At 45.1% G+C, this 21,703-nt stretch overlaps 1 protein-coding gene and 1 pseudogene across 5 annotated transcripts in view; both read left to right on the top strand.

The window, feature by feature from the left end:
- Nucleotides 1–21,703, top strand: part of LOC135908754 (uncharacterized) — a 157,414-nt pseudogene that overhangs the window by 66,830 nt on the left and 68,881 nt on the right.
- DopEcR (G-protein coupled receptor DopEcR) overlaps nucleotides 1–21,703 on the top strand; it is a 258,527-nt gene that overhangs the window by 22,846 nt on the left and 213,978 nt on the right. For 4 of the 5 annotated variants that reach the window (XM_065440591.1, XM_065440594.1, XM_065440590.1 and 1 more), the window contains exon 1: nucleotides 570–1,002. The exons of the other annotated variant lie outside the window; for it this stretch is intronic. The gene's annotated coding sequence lies outside the window, so the exon portion shown is untranslated. Of the gene's footprint in view, nucleotides 1–569; nucleotides 1,003–21,703 lie in introns of those variants that run through there. 5 annotated transcript variants of the gene reach the window in all.

Genomic DNA, 21,703 nt, shown 5'->3' on the forward strand with positions numbered 1-21,703 from the left:
TCTTCTTCTTCGCAATATCTCCTTAATCAAACGCAAATTTTGCGTGGAATGTGAAAGAAAAAAAGAAAGAAAAGTGCGCAAGTGCGAACTAAAGCCAACAAGTGCATCATGAACGTAGAAGAGAGCACACGTAATACGGATAGACTTAATTTTCGCGAACTGTGGCGGTTTCTCTTTCGGCGTACAGAGGGATTGGGCGGCATTTTAACGTCGCTCTGTAAAGACAACTAAATCGGGTGCGGGTGAATGAAGTAACTATAACGCATGTTAGCAAAAAGAGAATGGCAAAAAATGTCCGTCGTTGCGCTCGCCCAGAAGATGGGAAAGCACTGAACGCGAACCACTCGAGCCTCTTGTTGACACCATCGCGCATTTCGTCTTCCGGCAGGGAAGCGTGAATAAAACAAAACACTGAAACCACCGCGTCCCATGCTCTTCACTGAGAGAGAGAGCAAAGAATGACGCCATAGCGCGCATCCGCCAATCGGGAGGCTCGAAACGGGGTCGGCTTATTTTGCGCCGACCTCCACGTCAGTCCGGCGTGATGCTGCGCGCATTCCCTCCACGACCTCGCATTTTAGTGCGCGGGGTAGCCAGCGCCGCCAGCAGGCCGCGGCTGGCGAGGCGAGCGGCGCTCTTCGCGCCACCTGGGCAGAATGATTACTTTTTTCACCCGTCGTCTGCTGCCCCTCCTGTGCTGGATGACTGGTGCGGGTGGAACGCGGCTCTGTTAGCCTTGTGGTGGTTGCGGGTTCGTGCTCCGGCCGTCGTCTACGTTCTGGTTGTGCTAGTCGACGCTGTACTACGCAGCCGAGTTGTGTGCCCAAACGCTGCTGGGATGCGCAATGAACGGAGCAGCTTCTCCCGTCCGTTCGATGGCGCGCCCCTCGCAGCGGCGCGGAGCCTCCGACGCCCCTAGGATCGTTTCCATGCGCAACAAGCGGAATCCGCGTTTTTGCGGCGGCCTCTATCACGGCACCGGTGACGCAAGTCTGTGCAAAGGTACTCTCCCCTTTCCCTAGCTTGTTGCGTGAACGTCTCCGAGAGACCGCGCGCTGCTCTCTGCAGTGCGTTGTGTCTCTTCGCGACGTTTAGCGCGAGCCCTTTTGTTGTTTCCCCCATACGTGTCACCTGTAGTAGAAAACCAGGAGTCATGTTTAATCAGAGAGCGCGTAGACGTCCGCGCTTGCTGTTGGGAAAAAAAAAAAAAGCTAGACGAAGGGAAACAAAGAGGGAGAGAAGCAGTCTAGACAGAAGAGACACACTCGCGTGCGCGCGCGCACGCACACTCGCACGCACAAACGAACGGTATGAAAGAGCGGTAATCTAGTCTTTACTGATTCTGTGAGAAATACTGAGGTACGGAGTGATTGCAGAGAGCGCGATGTAATGGCGAGCGAGCCCGGCGTCCTTGACCCCGCGCGCAAATCCTGGGGCCGCGATCAGTGGTGAAATTGTAGCGCTCGCATCACTGCACTCGTTTGCGGGCGACTCTACTACAGCTGCGTCATCGCAGGACGAACGTCGTTCTCTCTTTGAGATGATCGTATCAAACGCTGCTTCTGTCATTACCACGTTTCCAGAGCATTATCCTCGTACTCTGACAGTCGGGACAGTCGGGACAGGAGAGGCTATCAAATGCATGAAATCGAGAATACCTGTGGTGAGGAAAGCTTGCCGAAAGGACGCTTAACGGGCACGTAGTATACATAGCCCTGGGGTAGGCTCGGTCACGCTTCTGTAATACTTGTGTTGTAAGATAATCATAACCTGAGCTCGTATTCTCGTACGTAGGCTACAGAATTCCGTAAGGGCAGGCCCCGGCAAATTCTCCTACTGTGTTATTATCAGCCGATGAATGAGAAGCCGTTGCGAACGAAATGCTTTCTGAATTTGGCCTCTGACCTCTGGGCCAGCCCTCACAAAACAGTTCGTTCGATAGAACGGTTTGTGAAACCATTCGCTGGCCGATAGCGGTAGGCAGCTGTGCTCCCGGAGGGCAGTGAGGGGGCCACACAGAACGTGCTTGGAGACAGTGTGCGAGTAATAGGCGACGGCTACACAAGGGGGAGGGGGAGGCTCCGGGACCCGAGCCCTCTCCGAAATTATACAGGGAGGGGGGGGGGGCGGGAAGGCATGCGGTAGCCTACTCGCCCCCGCCCCTAAAGTGTCATTACCAGAGTTGTGTCACGCGACTGGCCGCTCAAGGCACTTCGCGTGTATTCGCGGGCTCCTTTCACGCTTGGAAAAACACGTTTGTTTATTTATTTATTTATTTATTTGTACATACTGCAGCCTCGTGGGATGGCTATAGCGGTAGTGGATTAATACAGTGGTAAAAAAAAAATAAGGTGAAATCAACAATTACGTTACTTTAAAATTAATTACTTTACATTTGCAATTGTATTCGTACGACAGTCAAAGAACTGAAAAATCGTTTTCTTCGATTCTTTAAAGCAGCGAAACCGTGAAATGCGTGCACATAAAGCATAAACTAAACCTAATTTAAGCAGTTACCCATACTGGTTTTTATAGAGAGCACTTTCGAATTCGCTTATCGAGAGTGAACGAGAGCAGCCAGGTAAGGATTTGCATAATTCTATAGTGCGGGGTAAGAAACTGTACTTGAAAGTATTTGCGCGAGCATAGAAAGGGGTTAAGATGAAGCTCGTGGAAATTACGCGTGCAAGAAGGCTTGGTGAAAAATATACAAGTTGTGTTTGAAGCATGATAGGACACGTTAATTTTATTGTGAAAAAAATTTGATGATTCCACATCGCGACGTACTGTAAGTAATGTTAGTTACAGCGTAGGAAGAGCAGACGAGGGTGACAAATAGCGGTCATACCAGTGAAAAATGAAGCGGACGGCCTTTTTCTGAACTGCTTTTAGTTCGATTATGTTATTTTGGTTATGTGGGGCGCACACCATTGCGGCATAATCGATAACGGGCGAACAGGAGTTTTATACATTGAGAGTGTAGTTGCCTTCGGACCCTTGTGCATAGTACGACGTAGGCATCCAAGTTGTTTTAAGGCCTTTGAACATGTTTGGTCAATGTGTGTACTCCATGAGACATTGTGAGTAAATGTTACGCTAAGGTATTTATACTGTCGAACTTTGGTTAAAGATGATCCATTCAAGGAGTATCTCCCAATTACACGTGCCGCTCTTTTAGTGAAGAACAAACAGCCGTTTTTTTAAGTTCACTTCCCTATGTTCGCACTAAGCACCGAAAGAAACGAAGGAATTGTGTAATCGTTTATGACTAGTCGCAGAGCGAATTACGTCGTATAAGACTCAATCGTCAGCTTAATATGAGTGCCTGAAGAAACATTTTTGGGACGTCATTGACGTAAGTTAAAAAGAAGAAAGGACCCAGAACTGATCCTAGAGGAACCCGAGCGGTTACTTCAACACTGGATGACCTTGCAGAACTAAAGTCAACGTATGGGGACTGGTTAGAAAGGAAACTAGCAATCCAATCGACCAGACGGGAATATTTTAGTGCCGCATTCAATTTTTGCAAGAGGTGGGAATGATGTAATTGAATGATGAATGATGATGAATGATGAATGATGTAATGAACCGAAAGCTTTAGAAAAATCAATGAAGATAGCGTCAATCTGTTTACCGAGATCTAATTGATAAGCAGTGTCATGAGTGAAGTCTGTTAACTGTGTGGTAGTTCCTAACTGCTGAAACGGGCGTGATAATGGCTGAAACCCCGTCTAAAGGCATGCTGAACATTAGTTAGAATGTTGTTCGACTCCAGAAAATGTATTATATGTTTACAAATAGTATGTTCCGGCATGTTTCACGAGTGGGAAGTGAAGCCACTTTGTATGTAATTCGGTGCGTCTGTTTTGTTGCCTGTTTTATACAAGGGCATTACTCTTGAAAGTTTCCACGATGAAGGAACGTTTCTTATTTCTAGAGACTTGTTGAATATAATTTCAAGATAGCGTGATGCGCATTGTGCAGGGCAAAGTATCAGAGCCACTAGCTTTTTTTGTGTCTAAATTTAAAATCAAATTAAGGACGCCATTAACATTAACTTTCATGTCGGGAATAAAAAAAATCTGAATCATTATGAAAAGCAGGGTAGACATGAGAATCGTTTGCGTACACAAAACGATTTCGAAATGTTCATTGAACGCATTGGAGATGCGTGCAGCATCGTTTACACTTTCATCTTTGATAGTAAATGAAGATCAGGAATCAGTAGTAGTCATGACAAAACACCAGCACTTCCGAGGATTATTTCTTAGCATGTCTGGCCGCTCGACATGAAAGAAAATACCTTTGGCCTCATTCTTTTTCAAATTTAGTTCCTCTTTGGGTCATTACTGCGTTGTGAGCGTCTCAGTCTTCTATCGCGGCGCGATAATTGCAAAATTTTACTAGCCATCCAAGGGATGGCACGACTTTTTTCGTACTTTTTAACGGAATAAAGCGTTGAATACACAGCTTTCTAATGTTTTCAAATTGCGAACTAGTGTATTCACGGCACAGTCTTTTCTCAGTGTGCAAAATGATTGGAAACCTTCTGATAAATCTTCAAGGATCGATGTGTCGTCAGAGCGATTAAGTCGAAAAAAAAACTTGCATTTCGACCCGTGGTTTACAGAGGGTGCAGTTTACACACTGCCCGGTGATCTGAAATTCCATCAGTAACTTCACACTCGGACATCGTATCAACGAGGTCTGAACTAATAAACGCCAGGTCAGGAAGCGCTTTCTGTTTTGTTGCGCCATCAACTACTTGTGTAAGATAAAGAAAAGGTAATTGGTTCCCTGCTTAACGAACTGGGATGCGATAGTGAGGGCCAGTGAATATCGGGTGTGTTAGTCTCCCGTCATGTTGCACGTATCGAGCAACAAAAAGCTGTAACGGAAGTGTTTCATGTTTCTCTAGAATTTCTTATAGACACTTTCATGAAGTTATAATATTTGACAAGTTGACTAAATAATTCAGGCTAATTATGTAATTTGTCGGAATGTAAAAATAATCTGAGTATCTCCAAGCACCGGCCAATAACATTATTTTTGTTCTGTCTAACCAGGTGGCGTTTGCATATCTTTAAATCTTGCCGCATGGTAGCTGGGACAGCGGGAACACACACACACACAGATGTATATATATATGTATATATATATTCTACCGACCGGGCTCCGGCCTTATATATATATATATATATATATAAGGCCGGAGCCCGGTCGGTCGAAACGTTGGAAACAAACTATCGTAGGCAATTAACGCCCACTGCAGGGCAAAGGCCTCTCCCATACTTCCCCAACTACCCCGGTCATGTGCTATATATATGTGATATATAGATGTCATATATATATACATGCGATATATATTTATCCATATTTGCCGCCAAGCATTTAGGTGGTGGCGCTGGCCGACACTGCCGGGGCTAGTAGATAAAACGTGAATACCTCAGACAGTGGACGGGGAATCGGCGCCGCGGTATCTCAATCGGCAAGAGTATCAAACGCGTAATGTACAGACGTGGGTTCGTATTCCAAATGCGGCCAGTTGTTTTTTTTTGTTTCATCCATTTTCATTGCCATTGATTTATCATTTCTTTAATACAGTTAATAAGTAGAAGGAATTCCCCCTATCTTCTCCATAGTGTCTTTATTGGTAAGCTTCTTATGATATTCATAATTTTGATTCATAGTTTATTTATAGTAAAAATACAGATAATTACATGTGCGTAGTATACATAAGGAGGTCCCATAGTCAAAGACAGTATCGGGACCTCCTGTTATAGACACTTATGATGTTATACAATGTTTAAAGCAATAGTAGTACAGATGAGAGCTAAGAGTAATATCAAAACATAATTATAGCATATGAGTAATAAGAACAATTGTTAACAGCATGACAATACAACAGAAAACAGAATAAAATTTTAAAAGACGGACAGTTTCAGTAAGTATTTATGATGAATGATTTTAGTTCTCTTTTAAATTGGTATACATTTTTTATAAAGTTATAGGTGGTAAAGTATTCCAAAGCAATATCGAGGAGAATTCCGCAGTCTGTTTACCATTGTTAGTTCGCACTTTAGGTAGACGGAAATTATTATTGAGTGCAAATCTAGTGTGACTATGAGCTATCAAGTCACAAGGTGAGAAGCAGATTGATGGTAGTTCCTTAGTCATATGTTTGTAGAATAAAATCCCTAGATTATATTTGGTGAGTTCTAAAATGGTTACGATGTTGTTTTTATGTAGTAGGGATTTTCCATTTGCAAAGCCTGAACTGCTTGTAAGAATTCTTATGGATTGGTTCTGAATTACCTGAAGGGATGCCAAGTGAGTGTTATAAGTGTTACCCCAGCATATTATGCCTTAGGTAATATGAGAGTGAATGAATGAGTGGTATAGCGAGATTAATGTATTATGTGTAACGTAAGGAGGAGTTTTAATTAGAACTCGAATACGGTATGCTGGTTTCTTTTTGATGTGAGAAATGTGATATTTATATTTCAAGCTGCAGTCAAGAGAAATCCCAAGAAAAGATGAGCACGGACTGGGAGAGATAGAGTGTGAGCCGAAAGTTAAAGAAGGGGAGGATGCCGAATGTTGTTGATGTGAGGAAAATACAACAAATTTAGTCTTGGTGGCATTAATAGATAATAGGTTAGCATTACAGCAACTTAAAACATTTTCTAGATCAATATTTAGCTTGTTAATAAGAAGTGACATGTTTTTATCAGAGGCAAATATGGTAGTATCATCAGCGTACAGAATGCACTTAGTAGACGAGAAACAGTTAGGTAGGTCATTGATATAAATCAAAAACAGTAGTCGTCCTAAGATGGATCCTTGAGGGACGCCAATGTTAGTGGTTTGTTCTCTGTAATAGATATTAGACACAGACACTATCTGAACTCTGTTTGATAAGTAACTTTTTAATAGTGAGAGTGCTGGACCACGAACACCGATAGCCTCAAGCTTAGCAAAAATGATAATATGGTTAAAGCAGTCGAATGCCTTTGTTAGATCTATGAAAACTGAACCTGCAAATAGACCATCGTCAATTATTTTTTTTATTGGTCAGTTAGATGTATGAGTGCCAAATCTGTGGAGTATCCATTACGAAAGCCAAATTGGTATGAAGAGAGAATATTAAATTGAGTGAGATATTTGGTTAGACGCAATGCGATTAATTTCTCCAGAACTTTGCCGAAAAAAAGGTAAAATACAAATAGGGCGGTAGTTGTGTATGAATGTGCTGTCACCTTTATTTAGAACTGGAATGACTTTACCGCGCTTAAGCTCGTTAGAAAACACACCAGTCTTGAATATCGAATTAGTAATATAAGGCATGGGATAAGAAATTAGGTGGGCAATCATTTTAATGGTAGCAGGTAGAACTTCGTCTCTTCCACCACTGGTGGGTTTTAGGTGACATATAACGTTATATGTTTCTTCTGGCGTTGTGGGGAAAAGAAAAAAATGAGTGAAGGAGACGAGTAAGTTGAGTTACTTGTGAAGGAGAGGGTTAAAAATAGGAGCTGAAGGCGTTGGCTGTATGGAGAGGGGAGTTATACTCTGAGTTATTGTATATAATTTTTGATAGCTGTTCTGGTTTAGAATTCCTGTTTAGAAAGGAGTTAACGATGTTCCATTTCAACTTGCTGTTATAGCCGGCTTGTGTAAGATTTTTTGTTCAAGATATAATCGTTTTGTCCCTTTTAACTGGCTGTTTATAGTTACATAACCTTTTATATGGGGCAATTATTTTGTTATTAAAAGGCCGGTTTTTAGTTTTTTTTGTAAAGGCTATCGCGTTTGCGCAAAGCTGCTAATAACTTTTTAGACATCCATGGATTGTGAGAGAATGCAATTTTTTTTTACATTTCTTTTTACAAGTGAATTTATGAATAAGTGATATAATTTCAGTAAGAATTTTAGAAAATGCTTTTTGAGGATCATTAAAAGTTTTTATTTCAGACCAGTCTATATAAGCAATGGCAGTTATGAAGCTCTGTTTGTCCAGAACGTATTTAGAGTGTGGAAGAGGGCAATGACTCGTATTATATTTAAAACGTAGAAGCAATGGGTAATGATCTGTTATGTCTATATCAAGAACTTTCACCTCTGGTGAAGTTAAGTTAGAGAGGGCGTGATCAATTTGCGTCCCTTTGCAATCAGGAACCTGTCGTGTAGGAACATCAATTAAACATTCATATCCGTAGCTTTGTAGTAGACTGGTGTAAGAAATAACTGTTGGTGATGTGTCGTTGAGTAGCTTAGTGTTAATATCACGCATTATAATGACATTTTTATTTTCTAGTGAAAGGGTATGTACAGTATGATCAATATTATTAAAGAAATCATCGACTGATGAAGAAGGGGAACTATAAATGCAACCAGATATGAAATCCCTGTCATCATTAGAGGGAGAACAATTAACTGTTTCAATCCAGACGGATTCAGACGGAGGTAAGTATAGATGATGTCGTCTGCGATAAGTAAGATCAGGAGAGATATATATTGCCGCACCACCATGACTGCTAGTTAATCTGTTACAACATTCTGAATTGTAGTTGGGGAAGCAATAATGATTGTTGTCGTCGTCTGATAACCAAGTTTCAGTCATGGCAATTAAGGAGAATGAGCTAGAAGATGATAAAAGGAAACGATCAATCTCATCAAAGTGTTTGCGAAGACTTCTAGCATTGAAGACTCTAGCATTCTAGCCCATTATTGATATGATAAGTGGTGAGACAGTGAACACTGGTTGCTATGGTACTAGTCCATTCTAGTCAAGTCGGAATGATCACGGATGCGCAAAACTCTGCTGTTAGTAGTCTTTCTAGCCTTGATTTGACAGTTGTCAGTCCAAAGAAACATCCACGTCCACTTTCACTATCCCGCTTGCGGAAGAAGGTATTCATTGTCCTCATATTATTCTGTTCCGCAAACTCTACTAACAACTCTCTCCTGATATTCCTAGTGCCTATGCCATATTCCCCCACTGCCTTGTCTCCAGCCTGCTTCTTGCCTTCCTTGGCATTTTCGCGTTTATTAAATCGCGTCCTGGAGCCGAAGATAGATTTAAAGATGAGATAATTGGTACGATGCCTGCTGGTTCAATGATTATGGGAAACATTGTTTGGTAATCGTAGTCGTGCGTGGATGGAAGAGTGTTGTGTGTAGTTGATGAAAAGTTGTGCATGAAAACATGATTAAGCGCGGACGCACATTGATTAGTGGGAATAACATTTCCAGAGCTGTCGATTAAGGTTATCATGTCGTCCGCTTTGGGGTTAATGACGCGCCAGAATTTCTTGCTGTTGGTTTTAAGCATTAAAGGCAAGGTATTGCCAAGAAAGTGATATTTGGCTTGTTTAAGTGCGGCTACAAACTCATCTGCCGCCAGTTTGTATTTTGTCCAGCGGTTTACGCTGGGTGAACGTTTAGCTAATTTGTGCAGGCGTTCCTTTTTATTAGTCAGGCGCTTGAGACGGATGTTGTACCATGGGGCATTTAGATTACATGCAATGGTGCGCAGTGGGATGTATTTGTTTGTTAGTTCCGCAATTTTTGCAGCAAACATATTCCAGTTGGTCTGAACGGTACGGCTGTCGAAGTTGTTTATAAATACGTCTAGAAAAGCAGATAATTCGGCGTTGATTGCTTCAAAATTTCCTTTCGCGTAGTCTCGAAAGGATTTGAATTTTTTACCGGTTTTTGGCCGCAAAATATTTATGTCAAACGAAAGTGCCGAATGGTCGCTCAAGCTGGGTAAACAGGTGATGTCGGAAACAAGGTCAGGCCGCGATTTTAATACAAGGTCAAGTGTGTTCTCAACGGATTCGGTAGTGCGTGTGGGTTCAGTAACAAGTTGTGAAAGTGACAAGACAGAGCACATGTCTAAGAACTCATTGGCTAATGAAGAAAACGGGTGTAAAGTTGGAGGTTCAGTATTCCATATTATGTTCGGTAGATTAAAATCGCCAAGCAAAAATAAAGGTAATGTAGGATGACGAGATGTAACAATATTAATGATATCATGCATCTCATTTACGAAGTTAGATGAATAAGTTGGGGGGCGGTAACAAGCACCAATGATTATCATCTGGTGATTTATTTCAATGATGGCCCAAACCGATTCGAGGTCAGTATTGACATGAATACACTGAGATGGGAAATCTTTAGAAATGGCTAAGAGCACGCCGCCTCCCTGACGCATTGTACGGTCACAACGATACAGTGAAAAATGGTGTGCGGTTTAAAGAATTTCGTTATCTTGAATCTGTGAATGTAGCCACGTTTCAGTAAGCACAAAGATGTCGGTGTTGCAAGTCTCCAAGGCAGATTCTAAGGAAGTGCGCTTATTCACGACGCTTCGAATATTTGTAAAGAACACAGATACGATGCGTGATTCTCGTGATTCTCGTCCCCTCACGTTTTCCTAACTGGGCACGTGCTGGGAATTCGCATGCCCGCCGTTATCTCGTGGTTCATATGGCGCATGCTCGTTGACGGTGTCTGTTGCCGGGTCATAGACGAACTGTTTTTTATTCATTATTAGTTTGGTGTACCTTAACTGGAAAGGGCATGGTTGGGGCTGGCTTTTAGCGTACTCAATTATTTTTTTACGGACGTGGCGGGTGGCGGGCGAAAAATCTTCGGAGGTAGAAACACCCTTTTCTTTCAGCTGTGCGCGCATAGAAAGTACTTTGTCTTTCATTTTCGTGTTGGTGAATGTAACTACAATTGGGCGACACTTATTAGGCGTGTAGTGACTAATGCAATGAGCACGTTCGATTGGCGTGTCAGACAGGCTGTCGATTACACCGGTTAGTGCTTCTCTTATGCGTGATTCCGGAGAGTCACGGATGCCATGAAATATGAGGTTGTCGCGTCGCGATCTGTCCTCAAGTTCGTCAACGCGCATTAGTAAAGAGTCAAGCCGAGTTGTTTGGGCTTGAGCCGACGCCTGAATGCCAGTCATTTCATCATGGAGATGGTCTAAGACATTAGTTTTTTCTTCAAGGTTGTCTAATCTTTTCTGGATACATTCCATTTTGGTCTCGATGTTCTTTTTACCAACCTTAATGGCCTTGACGTCGTTAACCAACTCGGCCTGACCCTTAGCAGATTGTACAGAACGAGCCTGAAGGTCTTTTAACAGCCGGAAAAGAACTTCCGTCTGCTCAGAAGGATTTGGTGGCAAATTCTGCAGCTCGAGTAATGCCTCAGTACGCGTAGTAGGATCGGGATTAGTTTCCACGTCACCTGAGCACAATAACAGCAACGCCATAGAGAAACAATCTGCGACAATTTCACAGAGCACTTGTTGGCACGGAAGCAATAGCAAAAATGGGTCGTCACTTTTCTTAGCATAAAGCGGAAAGTTTTTACAGACCTGCGAAGTGGAAAGGTGCGTTGTAGGAGCCATGGTGCTCCAGATGCTGCTTCCGTGCCAACTAAACGGACTGACGCTCGGACAGCCGCTTAAGTTGCCACTGCGATGTGACGACACGGTTGACGATGATGGTGCGCTGAAGGCTGGTCGTAGTAGTTGTAGTGGGTCGATGTGGACATAGTTGCCGGTCCGCTGGTAGATTGTGGCCTTGCTTGATAGTAGTAGTGGTTGGGAAGGGTCATACTCCGAATACGCTGTGCACGGACACTTGCAGCAGCAAGAACGCGAAGATCGCCTGCGAAGTGGAAAGGTGCGTTGTATGAGCTATGGTGCTCCAAATGCTGCTTCCGTGCCAACTCTATGTCGGCAAGCGAACCTCCCCTCACGCCGCCCCTCCTGCTTACTGGGGCCTTGTGCGCGGTGCCTTTTCGGTAGGAATAGGCCCACATTGTTTCCGGACCATTCGTGTTTGTTTGGTACGTGGTAAGGACCAGTGACTTAGTGGCGCCTGCCGTCAAAGCCACGGAGGCGCGTAGGAAGTACAACGCGTGGGTTTCTGCTACAACGGGCGTCGTTCTTCGCTTCAAACGCATTGCCTTGAAACGTGGAGAAAGACTGGGGAGCCAGACCCGTGGCCACATAAGTTTCACAGAATCACTTGCGCTTACCACCGCAGTTAGTCGGCGCTCTCATCTCGAAAACCGTGCAGAGTATGCCGCCCCGTGCGTGGTCTATCGTTTCGCCAAATCAGCTGTTGTGTACCTGATACTCCGGTGCGTATTTTCTTGGTAATTTTTGTTCCGCTGTCTAGCACCTTTCCGCAGGATGATGAGCAAAACGAGAACAAGGTGAAAGCAGGGGCCAACGTTTCTTCTTGAAGGCGACGTATGCTTCCCTCGCCACTGTATATATAGGTGGGGTTCTTCTATCCAATTAGTGCTGCGTGTGACAAGGAAAGCAGAGGGCGCTCACCTTGTTCCTTCATCTTCCGTCTGGGGAATGCTGGAGATGGAAAATCAAGACGATGAGCAAAACGAGATCGAGGTGAAAGCAGGAGCCAACGTTTCGAGAACTGGACTTGTCTTCTTCAAGGCGACGTATGCTTTCCATTTGTCGCGTGTTTCCTTAGTAAAAGGTTCTGCTTTGCGTTTTTCGTTGTGAAATAGATAAATAGCATTACCCTGCAATCTAAACGCCGAAGTCGTCGCCCTTTCTTGAGATTTACGTGCCTTATTTTGTAAGATTGTGTGCTGCGACGTCCTTACGCTGTTCAGAAGTGGCTATTAGTTCTGGTCGGATGGTTGAGCAGCAGAAGGCACTGAGCAGAACGACAGCGTTGACTGGGACCGTCTGCCATAACAGTGGGCCGGCACAGCCTCAAATATGGCCGGGGTCCCCGGCTCGTCTGGCCATCGTTGGATACAATAAGGGGGGAATTTTTTCACGCGAAAAATCAGTCGCTGTGGACCTTGGACGCTTGCTTGAGCGCCTGCACATGTTTGCAGGGGCGAAAAACATCATATTGTTTCCCAGAAGATGCCCCCAAATGCGACGAATCGCCGTTGGAAGGGCGGCTTGGTTGCCTTCACACGTTTGGAGGGCGAAAGGTTTCCTTGTTTCCTTAAACCGCCCCGAAACGCGACCGGTCTTCTTTGAAGTGGTCGTCGCGGGTTGTTGGGCATAATGCCGACGCCTTCGTTCGCTGCTCCATCGGCGCCTCTCTGCTGATTGCGGCGAGCCATGTGGTGCTTCCGTGGTTTACCTGACTGACCTAACACAGACCGGACTGCTTCACACACTTGAATTTCGTCACTCAACCTCGGCGTGCGTTTTCCACGCCGACTATGTGCGCATATTCGAAAAGCCCCGTAGCCGACGCAACCAAAGCGAGCCGACTAAAGCTACCGCTTGCCTATCACGTGAGGGCCTATGTCCCATCATCCGATTCCTCTAAATTTTTTATGAATAGGCTTCAAGATTGTCACGTGACCCTCCCTCCTTGTATTTTCCTTCCTCCATACGTAAGCCTGCCTCCTTGAGAGAGTAAGGAGGCAGGCTTCTGTTGAAAAGAGAGCGTTTGAGAGAACGGTGGGTTCGCGATCGGCTCGCTAGCTCCACGCACCGCACGTGCGTTACTACTACTACTACTAATAATATTTGGGGTTTTACGTGCCAAAACCACTTTCTGATTATGAGGCACGCCGTAGTGGAGGACTCCGCAAATTTTGACCATCTGGGGTTTTTAAGGTGCACCTAAATCTAAGCACACGGGTGTTTTCGCATTTCGCCCCCATCGAAATGCGGCAGAGATGTTCACAGCAGCGTATGCTACCCGCGCACTATGTTATTTCGCCCAGCCCGACGCGTTGTTCAGGGCCCCTTTAAGTGCTCATTTATAAATATCGAAGCTGAGCTGTCGACGCCTAAGTCCTTGTTCGTGAGCCGTATCTTTATGGACTTTTGCAGCGTTAAGTCTCTCTAGACATGGGACGACGATGTTACACTTTTCTTTATTGCGGCTTGGCACGCGATGGCAGCTTTTAATGTCTGATTCACTGATGTGTTCATCAATAAATAGCATTTCCCAGTGCAGTGAGTATTCCGAGAACGCTAATCGTTCTCAAGTTCTACAATGCCTTTTACTGGAAGGTTGGCGTTACGCAAGTATTGCAATACGTGAGCAAGCCGCTTCTCAGGATCTGAGATTTTATTTTCCATGGAGTCACACGTCGCGTGGAGTTCGCGGTTATCTTTGGCCTCTTGGGCATCCTTAGTTATTTGGCTATCTAGCGAAAGTAATTAATATGCAACAAATTTTGGCATGCATTCCATGCTTGAAAGCAAATCTTTTTGTTTGTTCTGTACTTCTCAAATGTCGTTTCCTAAAGTGCGTTCCATACCTTCACGCAATGCCCGTAGATCGCGGCGTAGTTCCTCCTTGGTTTTACTCATGTCGGCTCGAATTTCGTCCTTTACTTTTCCCGATTCCTTTGCGGCCAGCGGCGACGTGGAAAAAAGAAAACAAACAAATCTTTCCAAACTTTTACACTAAGCTGCAGAAAACGGAGCACAGGGGCGTTTAGGTCGTGCTGATTGTACGCATGTCGCAACTGCTGCCAAAACTGCTGGGGTTTGTCAGGAAGGGTCCTTTATGTAGTCTTTTGATGCACGGGTAGTCCGTATGCGATTGCAAGCACGGCTTGTGGCTGTGCCTACTCTCGTGAGCTTTTCGCTTGTGATCATTGCTGTTTGATGTAGCTTTATGCCTGCACATCGCGGTTGTCCAGTGGTCCTCCATCTGTTACTTCATGTTTAACACACTTGCTTGTACTGGTTTCCACACCGGTAACATAGGGGAAAGGTGTATGGCAAGATGGGACAGTTGAAACATTTTCAGCACCGCCGGAGTTACGCAGTTCAGGAAGCCTGTCACAGGTAGCACCACTGTACATGCCGTTTCCGTCGTAATCTGCGGCCGCTTTGTCTAGAAGTATGAGTGAAAAGAAAATAGGCATTTCTACTACAAAATGTAGCTAAATAGCTGTTTGTTGTTACTACTCTCAAGGCAAGACAGGAAGGGCAGATTATGCTTGTGAGAAACATCGTAGCAACGCGCATTTAGGAGCGCTTTGTGCCATTGTTCTTTTAAGCCTAATGACTCTGCCTTCTATATGATTTTGCTCTCTCATTTGTCCTGGGGAGGGAGCACTGGGGACACTGTTCCATGCTCTCTAGCAGCGCTCCATGCTTTTCTTTCCTAATTTTTAATCCTAATCTTACCCTCTATAATTGGCTTTCTTTCCGTAAATTTGTACCTTTCTCCTATATCCGTTTTGTAATACGATTACCACATCTTATGACGTGTAGTGCGGTATAACCGAACTAGCTGGTATTCTTGGCATTGAAAGGCGTCACAGATACATGCGGTTGTTCAAAAATTAGCGAGCACATCGAGTAACAATTCCATTTTCTTGACGTCGGGACAAACCGAGATGACAGTGATTTAACTGTTCTTAACAATGGAGGATCCGCAGAACCCGCCAGCAATCGACTTTCAAAGGCCCTCGGGAACGCTAAAACAACGTTGTGTCCTGCATAACATGCTTATATATTATGTCAAAGAAAACGTGTTTTTTTAAAGACAAAGTCAAGAGCACTTATGAGTAACGGCGTGGATGTGAAAGTGGTGAAAGGAGAAACATGAACTTTGCTGCCCTTCCGCCGACGTATGGGCAGCGTCGAGCAAGGGCACAAAGGAGGATCTGAGAGAGAGAGAAAGGCAAAGGAAAGACAGGGAGGTTAACCAGAGATTGACCGCTCAGTTAATTAACCGCTAACAGGTTAACCGCTCTTTATGAAAGACAACATAATGCCGATTCATGATCTGTACGCATACCGCCTAATCACTAAATACATTACCGAGGTCAAAAATAACGTCTCGTTCATTGCACAACTGGCACCACTGCAGAAAAGAAATTTCGCCTACGCAGCCAGAAACACCGATATTTGGCACATACATTCATTCAGAACAGGTTACGGACAACATATGCTCAGAAACAGTGTTACGGACAACATATGCTCAGAAACACTCTTCCACATCTCTTAAACCTGTGTCAACATTACAATTTAAATCTCCAACGCACCCGGTCAAAAGATTTGCGTCATTTTGTTTCACTTATAAGTGAAAGGGCGGCACTTTCGGTTTGAAATGTACGACATGATATTATGCACATCACTTTGTTTTTTGGAATTGTATATTTTTGTAAACAATGTCATTTGTGATATTCCTTTTTGTCTGTACTCATATGCTTGTACTGTTTGCCTTTTTTTTTCTAAACATCATGTATTGTATCGGGGAGGCGAGAGCCCGTCAAGCTGGGTATGTAGCTTTTTCTCTCCCCCTCCCACATCCTTGGGATGGAAAATAAAGACATTATTATTATTATCTCCGGTTGGCTACCCTGTACTGGGGAAGGGACAAGGGGATGCAATAGGTGAGAAAGAAAGAAGGATAAAGAAAAGTGGAAAAACTAAGCACCTAAGGATCTGAGTTTCTTGTTCAGTACTGATCTGGCCTCGTGTAGCCTAGACTAGGCGAAACCTTAGCGTCACATATGTCATGTTTGCTTTTTCTCCTACTGCATGTACTACTCCTCCAAATAGAAAAGAAAGATGGTGTGGGATACATCTCATTGTTCGTAATTTTCTTCCAAGCTTCCTGCACGTCCTGCAAGGAAGACCACCTGTTTTTTTAGGGGAATGTCGGGTGTACATTTACAGCAAATAATCTTATGTCTATGCGATAAATGAACAATATATTCAAACGTGAACGCTGTCCCGTTTCTCCCGCCTCTCCCCAAATATTTACTGGCGGCTCATTTTCTCATGTGGGAGTCAACATGGAACGTATAGGATATGACACGTAGGGCATTTTATTGATGTTGAATAATGGCATCTACCTTGAAATAGCGACAAATAGTCAGCTATCCTGCTTGAGCTACTCAACCTTGACGGCGTCTATTGCAGTCTCGTCGATATTTTCTCTCTTCAGTAAAACCAATATGTAAAGTTGCATGTAGTGGGTCCGGTTCTATCGATTTCTTCCCTGCCATTTTCCCACCAATATTCTAAACATGTCTTGCTTGTCTCAACTGCTGACCAGTTAATGCCTCCACCTGCTTTGAATCCCAGCGCTCCTTGAAGCTGGACGTTACCTAGGGGTCTCGCTGGGTGAATACCTTCACATTCCATCAGGATGTGCTAAGGTGCAGCATACGCATGCCTCATCGTGAGGCGAATATTTTCTGTGGTATGTTTTTGTCCTTAGGTAACCAGCTCGGGCTTCAAACAGCAAGGCCACTGCCCTTTGTGTTATTTTACATACTTTCCTTTCTGATTTCTCTTTTGCCATAATTGTAAATCTCCATGGTCCTTGATGTTCCCATTCTTTGAATCCAATTCACTGTCTCTATTTCTGTCGCTTCCTTTTTGACGGCGCCTGGCTGTCCGCTTACACTTTCAATGTACTTTTTTGCCAAGTTTCGTGTGACCTCTTCTGCCATTCCGTCCAGCTACAGTACACTTTAGCCGCCTATTTATTTTCGTCAATGTTGCTGAGTCTTTCTTCCAGACTAAGTTTGCTCAACGGAGGCCCAACCCGTGTTACCCTGCACTTGTGGTTTTACTCCCGAAGCCAGTTACTGGCCACTGGTTAACTTCCAACCCGCACGACATTCTTCGAGCACACGAAGCTCTGCGGGCGGCACGTGCTGTGCGTCGCCTAACGTCTTTTAAACATTGATTCCAGAGAACGCTCTTATTTACTCAAGGCACTTCACCTATTTAATCTCTAGGTAATTTCCTTGTCATGTACTAAGTTTGTTATTATGCAGGTATTATTTCTATGTTAGACAGCGAATTTATTCTACCATTCAAATTCGATTGTGATGTGTTGGGAAATTTATATAATAGATATGCGCCTTTATGTGCCCAAGTCACTCAACTTTCGTAATCACTATAAAGCACTCTACGCACGTCTGAAGTTTGGCTTAAATCAGCAAAGTTGCTGAGGTTAGACGGGCACGTTTGTTAAAAATCGCGCAGTGAAGCCGTCTGACTCTTTTTATGAGATCATCTGATGCCTAAAACCACAAGTAAATCGCAGAGGTTTTGTTAAGAAGCATTTCTGGAAGGCTGATGAGAGCGGATCGCTTAGATATCGAAATCGTCCCGGAATAAAGAAAAGTATTTTTCACGCGAGACTCGCTTTCTTGAAATTTGCGCGTCTGCTGCGTGGTCAAATGACAATAAGCAGGTTTCGAAAAGATGAAGGAATCGTGACGTGCAAATAACCAAAAAATTAACAATGCGAGGTGTTCTTTTGAGTTAAGAGAAATGAAGAAATGTAGAATACAGTGAAAACGTGCGATGACACTAATCAGTCGTCACGGAACTGAAGAACTCCAAAACGACGTGATACTGGGCTATGCTCGTTGATCTTAAGGAAACATGCTGTGCGGGGCACCACGAAGAGGATGGTCGAACAATTCAGCCGTCTGTGCGGTGCCTTACATCTTCACACAAGCAAGGTCCTGTCGACGAAGCACTGTAGGCGGCCGAAACTTCCTCAATCGAAATGCGAAGTATTATATCATAGTGGTTTGTGAGCTAGACGTTCCGTAGGCAGCGCTGGCGCATGAAGCAGCGTTCACCTTTTATAGTCGAGGCACATTTGCAGTCCTCGCCGGGGCAGCTGTGGCGAGCGGTGTCCAATCGTTGCAGCAATGAGCGCGTGCCTGCGCGAGAGGTGCGCGACAGGTTCGCGGCAGCTGTGCCTTGTTGTGATTGGCCGTTCACCCCGCGACACCATCCATTCACACCTCGCGCGATAATGGGCTACGGGTCTAGGGCCTCGTCAAAATCGTTCTGAAAACGTATGATTTATGACCAGCGCGGGAGTAGCTCGGTCAGGAGAAGTTTGGGCAATTAGCAAGGATACGGCCATCACCTGTCAGCCGCCCAACTTGGCATGTGCACGCCGGGGACGGGGTCATTGTACGATCGGAGACAATGGACAAGCGGAGTCTGTGTACGATCCCCCTTCCCCTGTTTATGCCCAGTGATGTACGCGCGCTTCCGACAAAGCTCCCTTCGGAGGGAAAGGGCGACAGACCTCCGGATTCGTGGGGCTTAATGTCATCGGTATCCTGACACCGGATTGGGAGAAATGACTGAACAATGACCATGCAGGGCACAAAAGGAGCAACGGACAGCAGGAGTCATGGGCTACCACAACTTCACCATGAACTTTTTCTGTATTACTTTGAATTTTCTTGTAAATATGTGAGTGTAAACCTGTTTGTAAAACGTCCTGAATATCGGGCCCAGCCTCACGTTCCCTTGCTCCTCCATGAGCAAAGTACATTGCCACATCTTCGGACCCCCAGTCGCAACAGCTTCCAACATCTTTTAAATGAAACAGTATTTTGCATCAGCGCTCTGCGTTCACTGTTTAATCCTGCTAGAGATAGTCGATCAGTATTAAATTTTCTTTATACCAAAAAATTGAACACCTAACCTTCCCGACTGATTTCTGGTCCGCGGTCGGGGGTAACCCGAGTGCCACCACTACAGAGACTGCTGCGCAGTTTCGGGATCGTATATTGATACAGCCGCGTTTCTTTCATAGTGGCTAACGGGTCGCAGATGTCGCCAGATCGCTGGCTCATAATGCTCCAACATGAGCTTCGATGCTTACACCCGGCGCTTCTTTTCATCGACGCTCGAAAATTTGGGCATCCATTTCGCTTGTAGCTTGTGCTTGCGAACTGCGCATTACTTATGAATGAGTCTCATTCCCTGGATACATTTAGTCTCTCAGCGACAAAGTTACGAGAAAATCGCCGGTATCGTCTTCAGTCTCCCAACCGGTAAATGCAAATGCCTTTATCAGTTATGAAGCGTTACCTCTAACCACGCGAAGGACCTGGAAAATGAAATAAAAACAGTTAACGGAGGCTAAATTGTACGAAAATATATATTTCACCTTGTCAGCGATGTTCCACTGCAGCAACGCTGCGTCATGCTCGGAGCGGATTCAAACAGCTGTGTGACTCCCCGTCAGGCGAGTGAAACTGAGGAGGGACGTGAGAGCCGTGAAGTCGCTGTCCACGCATGTTGCTTCGACAGCGAGGGAGCCCTCCGCAGACGTCCACACGTCTAGAGCGCTACAGGCGTACTCCGCTCCCGCCAAAGACGACGATATTTTCTTTCCCGGCCAGGAACTTCTCATTGAGGTCATCCCGCGATGGCAACTTGTAGCCCGGGACGGCAACCTCAATCTGAATGAATACAAAGCATTTACTTTGATGAAAGGCGGCTTTAATATTGTTACGGGGTTAAAAACAGTCAGACGTGTGTTTACAGAATATTTACAATAATTATACTGCTGACAAGATGGTCGGCAACGCGCGAAGACCAGAACATCGTCGTCTTCCCACGATGATTAAAACATCTTCTTGGTCAGCGTGTCACATGACCCCCGGCGGCTGAAGCACCGGCTCAGTGCTGGTTAGGAGGCAGGCGAGTGATACAACTTAAGACGCGCGACGTGGACCACGTCGGAGCGATGCTGAGCCACGGTTGGCTCAAGGGGGGCGATTTCGTACGTGACATCGGTTACTTGACGCAAGACACGGTAAGGGCCGGAGTAGCGTGAAAGTAACTTCTCCGAGAGGCCAACGCGTCGCGACGGCGACCAAAGGAGGACCAGGGTGCCCGGCGTAATGGACGTCACGATGGCGGGCGTCATATAAGCGCCGCTGATTGTCCTGCGGCTCCACAAGTCGACGTTGAGCAATATGGCGTGGTTCTTGTGCTTTGAGAATGGCTTCACGGGCGTACTCGGATGCGGAATTCAGACTAGTAGGCAGAATGCCGTCGAAAGGTAACGTAGGGTCGCGGCCAAACAAGATGAAGAATGGAGAGAAGCGTGCGGTATCATGGCGAGACGAATTATAGGCGAAAGTAACGAACTGCAGCGCAACGTCCGAGTCGCGATGGTCATCGGAGACATACATGGGCAGCATGTCAGTGAGGGTGCGGTTAAGGCGCTCGGTTAGACCGTTCGATTGTGGGTGGTAAGCAGTAGCAAGTTTGTGTTTAGTCGCGCACGAACGTAAAACTATTCCAACATGTTTTTATTCCAATCTCCTGACGTCAAATTTGCGTAACCGTCGACGCAAGCATCGGGCGGTCACCCGCAGTGTTGTCTGAACAAACCAATGAAATGCTCCCCTCGTTCATAGGAGGTAACGTTTGTTTGCTTGAAAAACGAATGAAATTGCCTGCACTGAGCGGCTTGTCTTATCTAATTTGCTCACAAGAGGCGAGGAGCATGCACAAGTGGAGAGGGATTCGATGGGGCCGAGCCACTGCACTGAATATTGATAACCGGATGAAGAGGGTGGTGCCGGCGTCTGCGATTGGTCCGCTTTCTCTTACATAGCTTGCGATGGCTCGTCGACAATCGCGGCAGTATGCAACGGAAGCTTAAGAATGACGCTAAAACGGATCCTCAGCAAAGAAGAGTTGGCAGAACGAGGTCGTAAACGTGCCGAAAGTACTCGAAAACGTTGCACAGCCGCGCAAAAAGTTTTATTACACGCAAATAAACCCATGCTCTCCGGTAGGTGAGAGTAGCCAGTGCCTGAGCGATCGGCGGCAGCCATCTTTTATTCCTTTCGGAACGGGGCAGCCTGCGGCTATTCAGAAAAAAATCCATTTTTGTTCGGCATATTAATGCAT

This window comes from Dermacentor albipictus, unplaced genomic scaffold (genome assembly GCF_038994185.2).
Source record: "Dermacentor albipictus isolate Rhodes 1998 colony unplaced genomic scaffold, USDA_Dalb.pri_finalv2 scaffold_18, whole genome shotgun sequence".
Classification (NCBI taxonomy): domain Eukaryota; kingdom Metazoa; phylum Arthropoda; class Arachnida; order Ixodida; family Ixodidae; genus Dermacentor; species Dermacentor albipictus.